The sequence below is a fragment of the Dipodomys merriami genome, unplaced genomic scaffold, assembly GCF_024711535.1.
Source record: "Dipodomys merriami isolate MVZ:Mamm:240054 unplaced genomic scaffold, mDipMer1.0.p SCAF_211, whole genome shotgun sequence".
Taxonomy (NCBI): Eukaryota; Metazoa; Chordata; class Mammalia; order Rodentia; family Heteromyidae; genus Dipodomys; species Dipodomys merriami.
In genome coordinates this window covers 717,501-724,877 of record NW_027203505.1, presented here as the reverse complement: position 1 = coordinate 724,877, position 7,377 = coordinate 717,501, and positions in this window count along the sequence as shown.

Sequence of the window (7,377 nt, the reverse complement as noted above, 5' to 3'; positions counted from 1 at the left end):
TACAAAGGAGTTGCCATTCACTGAAACAGTTTATGGATACAGAGCATCTTGATCAATTTCACCCATTTCAACATTCTCATCCATCCCTCCCAATCAAGCCCAGTCTTTACGTATCTCAATATTATGTTATGTATGGAATTACTTGCCATTTAACAAAGCAGTTTATGTGTACAATGCACCTGGAAATGTGTTACCACTTCAACATCTTCACCCCAATTTCACACTACCCCTTGCTTTGTATATTTCAATTCTGGGAAGTATGCAATGGTTTCTTGCCTATCCTTTTCCCCTTCAATTTCCTACCCCTCTCACATTGCCCCCCACTGTCCTCTCTTGCACTACACATTTACTGGCATTTATTTTGTTGGGCTTTGACTTAATCTTTTAAGAGAATGATATTTTCACACTACATAGACTCTGACACTTCAGATAATTCATTTGTATCTGTTTGCATACCATCCAGTATGTTTAATAAATGTTTATAAATTTACATTTAGAAGCAGCTGCTATCTACCACAAGTGAGGAAACCTAAGTTTCTCTGGGTGCAGTTAATTTCACTTAACATTATTATTTCTGCGTGTTTCATTTTCCTTAAGAATGGTACAATATTATTGTCTCTGATGGATGAATGGAATTTGAATATTTATGTGTATATATGTATGTATACATACATACATACATACTTGTAAATAGCGATTAATAAAAGTATATATGTCATATAAATATAATTGTTTTTTTATCATTAAGTCAATTCAGGGATTAAGGTGTGATAACTTATAATGTTGCTTTCTATTTAATAATGCTCTTTATTTTAACATTAAAGTTGTAAGTAACACAATTCAAGTCCTAGTGAAATTTGTTTTTTTGTTTTTGTTTTTGTTTTTTTTTTGTCGGTCATGGGGCTTGAACTCTGGGCCTGGGCGCTGTCCCTCAGCTCTTCAGCTCAAGGCAAGCGCTCTACCATGTGAGCTACAGCACCACTTCCGGTTTTCTAGTGGTTTATTGGAGATAGGAGTCTCACGGTCTTTCCTGCCTGGGCTGGCTTTGAACCGCGATCCTCAGATCTCAGCCTCCTGAGTAGCTAGGATTACAAGCGTGAGCCACCAGTGCCCGGCGTCCTAGTGAAATTTGAAGGTTCAAATTTAAATTTAAAATTTCAAAATGTCTAATACTTCCACTTTGGCAACCAAAATGAAAAACAGGGATGTTTTATCCTCAAGAATGTAATTATTTCATGTGCAAAAAAATAAAATAAATGTAATATTAATTCAGTGGAAATAATAAATCAAATACTTATGCAATGCATCAATTCCATAGATTATGAGATCTATTGCTAAAATTAATAAAACTTGTAAAGTTGTTTTTTCGATATAACATCTTGTACATCTCATTGTTGCAATGGGTCCACCTGTATCCCTATTTAAACAATTTATTTTTCCCTTCCCCTCCACAAATTATACCAACGAGGAGATTGGAAGGAATGGGAAGGGGAAACAAAGGAGCAGGCAACAATGCTTGATATGAAATGTAGTCATTACCTTGCCCATGTAATTGTAACCCCTCTGTATGGTATTTTCACAATTTAAAAAATAATAAAGAAAGAAAGAAAAATAAATAAAACCCAGGATTGGCAAAAATTTATTTTAAAAGAAAAAAATGATTAAAACTCGTATTAAGTAGATTACTTAAGACATGAACCGAGTGATAATTTTCTTTTCTAGGTGAAGTTGATATAGAAATCAAAATCTAAAGATTCCAGAGTTCTGTGTGCTTATACATGTCAATTTATACATATGCTTGACTCACCTCGACATTATATGAAGATAACTGAGAACACGACTAGAATAAAAAAAAAATCACTCAAATGTTTAGCTTTATTTTGTGACTAAATATGTATTTTTTATCTCTTTATTTTATTTGAAAAATCTGGTAATTTATTTAAGTCACATCAACAATAATGAGAAATACACAGCTCCTAGCTCCTTAAAAGACAATCAATAAGACAAAAAGAAAACAACAAAGAAAAAAATTGAACCTCATTTTGCATGTAGTCTTTGTATATTGTGGTGATTTGTAACTAGATTATGTGACTATCCCATGAATCTGGGCTCAAATCACTAGGGCTACTGGAAGAAAATTTCAAATTCTAGAGCAGCTAACACAGCTGTGCAGTTGTTTGTGGGTTTCACTGCAGTAGTAGCTGGGCCTGAACTGTACAAAGGAATAATTTTAGTGCTTTGAAGGCAAAAATGTGATGAAAAGCATACTTTTATCTTCTTAGATGAAATAAGAAGACCACACTTTAAAGCTTACTAAATGATCAGCCCTTTAAAGAACAGTGCCATTTTTAAGGAACTCTAGATCATTCAAGTCCTTCATTCCATCCACAAGCATTGTTGCCATTCACAAGTCATTGTCAAAGTGAATTTCCAGTTCTTTTTGATATTTCAAATGGTTTAGGAGTAACATAAACAATAATTCAAGTTGTTGAGAAAATTTAATTTAGAATAAGCAAGCAAATCAGATTCAACTCCATAGCATAACCTTTAGGAAAAATGAACTGAGGAATATGGCATGTCCTTTGTAATTTAATATTAGACATTAGGGCAAAATGCCAGAAGCAGACTCTACAAGGAAACCGAAGTCTTTGATAATATATATAAAAGATTACCCAGGGAAAAGTAATTTTACTTACATTTCCTATTGTATGATAACATTTTTGTCTGCTAATGAGAGACTCAAAAATATTTTAATTATGATATGAAAAATGTATTGACATAAATGAATGAAATCAGGGCGTAGATGGTACAGGAGCTGGGTGATTCTTTAATTATTTTCATTATTTTGAATGATCTGGTATTTTGTATTGTGGAAGTATGAATGTGTCGAGAGCCCTGCAGGGAGTCTATCTGCATGATAGGCTTGACTATCTCACTGGAACATCAGGAGGCTGTTCACAGAATCTGGTCTTTTCATCCTGCCCCATACAAATACCGGTAGCTGCTAACAACCACCTTTTCACCCCCTAGTAGCTGCTAACGACCACCTTTTCACCCCCCATACAAACACCCAGTTGTTGCTAACAACCACCTTTTCACTGCCCTAAGCAAGCATCCTGCAGCTGCTATGCCCAATGAAAAAGCTTCCTTATTCTAAACATATAAATACCCCAGTGTGAAAAAATAAAATTTGGCAGCTTGATCAGAATCCTTGTCTTGCTGTCCTTCTTCGTGTCTCTTGTCCCTTCATTCCTTCTCGCTTAGGTTCACTGCCCTCGTTGACGTCCTGCAGGTCGGGACATGAATGTATTTTATATCTGTGCAGGAAAGGTTGATTATTAGATAAGTGTCTGATACCCAATGTCAGGAATCTAACCTGAGTCAGAGTGGTAAATATATGTGTGTGTGTGTGTGTGTGTGTGTGTGTGTGTGTGTGTGTGTGTGTGTGTGTGTGTGCCTGCAAGCATGTATTTAGAAGGAAGAATCTTATTTTCCTCAAGGTATATACTTAATTGTATTAGTTATATTAAATTAATGACAGCAGATTAAGGTAATTAACATTTTGACACATATGTTTATATTCCTATGATTGCATGAACAAACTAAAAAGTTATTTTGGTGTATGAGTTTTGTGGAAGGTCAGCTGAAAGTATAAACATTTGGAATCTTGAGAAAGATACCAATGGCAATCATTTCAGTGTAGATCAGTTTTAGACAACACTTGCAAGGATATATAATCATATTTGAAAGTGCAACATTGGTTTATTTTCAAAAGCTACACTATTCTATAACTTTGTAGGAAATTTAAATTATGGAAACATAAAAGTAATGTGATTATTTATTGCATACAGTTTTACACTTTAGTTTTGTCAAATCAAAATACCATTTATTTCTACTGTATAGGAGGAAAACCCTAAATATTACAGTTTAAGCCATATTTCATTTTGGGAAGCCTTGTCTGTATGAATAAGTTTATTTCTTTTGTTTCTGCTTTCCTATTCATAATTCTGTTTCTCATAGTATTATTCTAAGGACAAGTTCTTTATCCCAATTTGGGGCTTGAATATAACTCATGCTCAGTTTGCTAACAGTAGTCAGTCTACCATTTGAACCATGTCTCCAGCCCAGAAATTTTTGAAGTTAATTGGAGATAGAACCTCATGAATTTTCCTACCATTCTGAAAACCATTATCCCCCAAGTCTCATCCTTCTTAATCATTAGGATTATAAATTTGAGTCATGGACCCCAAGAGTCAATGACTTTTCATGTCTTATAGATTCCACATGTTTGCTAGTAATTGTAATAATAAACTACCACAGATTGGGTAGCATTAACACTGTAAATACATTCCCTCTGAGTTGGTGGAACTAAAACTCCAAGATCAGAGTTGGCTCCTTCTGAGTCCTCTTTCCTTGGAATATTCAAGGCCTTCTGCTTCTCTTGGAGGAGAGTTCAACTTAAATGCTACCTTTGAGATTCTCTTTCCCAATGCAGTCACTTTCTAAGGCAATGGGTTTTTGATCTTTAGTGTGATTTCAGTAGGACAGTATCCAACACATAATATATTACTTAATGGATAGGAGAAAATCTCTAATAGGAAATTATTTGGTTTGGGCATGGAAGTTATGCTATATTTAAAAAAAATAACAAAAGAGGCAAAGGTTTTATTAGAGCTTGTAAAATGAGTATGAAGTCTTGACCTCAGACATGCCAAATTCTTACCCTGACACACACTTAAATGCCTAGGAATACTGGATGATTGAACCCAAAATCCTATACTTGTGAAACAGCATCTCTTTTATTGCCATACCAGCAGATTGTAATTTGGTTGCTTATTTTGAGGTAGTATCACTATGCCTGGGCCTGCTTGGACTGCGGTCCTCCTAACACAAGCAAAACACATTGCACCCAGCAAATGGTTAGAGTTTCTGAAACTTTTTTTTGTCTGGGCTTGCCTGGAACTGCAATACTCTAATCTCTGTTTTCTAAGTAGATAATATTGCAGGTTTGAGCCACTTTATCCAGTAAAAGTATACAATTTCAAGATATCTTGATATTGTGTATATTTGTGCTTGACATATATTGCTAACCTTAATTTAATTTTCTCCCTCTTTTGTTTAGTACTCTGAGTTGAAAATATTGACTTTCTTGATATACATGGCTTTGTTTTGGGTGGAATCCCATCACAATCCAAAAAATCTCCCAAAAAGTTTATGTCAAGAATCATGGAAAAAAGGCTTCAGGTTGAAAAAAAAAAACAAACACTGATCCTTAACTTATAATTGCAGTATATTTATAATGTTAGTCAATGCTTTCTGAAGTATGAGAAGAGAAGGAAGACAGAAATGTGAAAGGTGTCATCTCTGTAGAATTTCTGTAGTTGTCACTTCATGTTATCTTTCTTCCTTAAGGCTTGCTTTATTAAAACCCTCTGGGGACTGGGAAGGTGGCTAGTGGTAGAGCGCTTGCCTTGCATGCCTGAGGCCCTGGGTTCGATTGCTCAGCACCACATAAGTAAAAAGAAAAAAGCCAGAAGTGGTGCTGTGGTAGAGTGCTAGCCTTGAGCTGAAGAGCTGAGGGACAGCACCCACACCCAGAATTCAGGCCCCACGACTAGACCCAAAAAATAATATAAACTGAATAACAACAACAACAGTAATAATAACAGGAATAACAATAGTAATAACAATAGCAACAACCACAGTAGTAATAATAGTAACAATAACAGCAATGACAGTAACAATAACAACAGTAACAATAACAATAATAACAACAATAGCAATAATAGCAACAATAACAACAACAGTAATAATAGCAATAACAGTAATAATAACAGCAGTAATAATAGTGTTAATAATAGCAACAACAACAATAATAGTCACAACAAGAGTAATAATAATAACAATAACAACCATAAAAGTAATAATAACAGTAGTAATAAGAGTAACAATAACAACAACAATAACAGTAATAATAGCAAGAACAATAGAAATAATAGCAACAACAACAATAACAGTAATAGCAATAGTAATAATAACAGTAATAACAATAGTAATAACAACAGTAATAATAACAATAGTAAAACAATAACAGTAATACTAGTACTAATATAGTAATAACAATAGTAACAACCACAGTCATAATAATAGTAACAATAACCGTAACAACAGTAACAATAACAGTAATAACAACAGTAATAACAATAGTGACAACAGTGATAGTAACAATAACAACAGTAATAATAATACTATCAAGAGCAATAACAATAGTAACACCAGTAACAATAACAACAACAATAATAACAGTAAAAACAACAGTAAAAACAATACTAATGATAACAGTAACAACTGTAATAACAATAGTTTTAATAATAGTAATAACAATAGCAACTACCCCAGTAGTAATAACAGTAACAATAACAACAATAACAATAATACTAATAGTAATAACAACAGTAACAATAACAGTAATAATAACAGTAACAATAACAGTAATAATAATAGTAATAACAACAGTAAAAACAATAGTAATGACAACAGTAATAATAACAGTAACAATAGTAATAACAATAGTATCAATAATAGTAATAACAACAGTAACAACAATAGTAATAATCGTAACAATAACAGTAACAATAACGGTAACAACAGTAATAATAAGAGTAATAATAGAAATAATAGTAATAACAACAGAAATAACAACAGTAATAACAACAGCAATAATAATAGTAACTAATAGTAATAACAGTAATAACAACAGTAACAATAGTAACAACAGTAATAATAACAGTAATAACAATAATACTAATAATAGTAACAATAGCAACAATAGTAATAATAGAACTAACAGTGATAATAACAGTAATAACAACAGCATTAATAATAGTATTAATAATAGCAACAACAACAATAACAGTAACAACAACAATAGTAATAATAGAATTAATGGTAATAACAACACTAATAATAGTATTAATAATAGTAATAACAATAGTAATAACAGTAACAATAGGAACAACCACAGTAGTAACAGTAGTAATAACAACAATCATAATAGAAATAAGAATAATAATAATAGCAATAACAGTAATAACAATAATAGCAACAGTAACAATAACAATAGTGATAATAGAAATAATAGTAATAACAACAGTAATAATAGTAAATAAAAATAGTATTAACAACAATAACAGAAATAATAGCAAGAACAATAGGAATAATAGTAACAATAACAACAAGAATAGTAATAATAGAAATAACAGTAATAACAAAAGTAATAACAATAGCAATAATAATAGTAAGAACAATAGTGACAACAACAATAGTAACAATAACAGTAACAACAACAATAGTAATAACAGTAATAAAAACAACAAT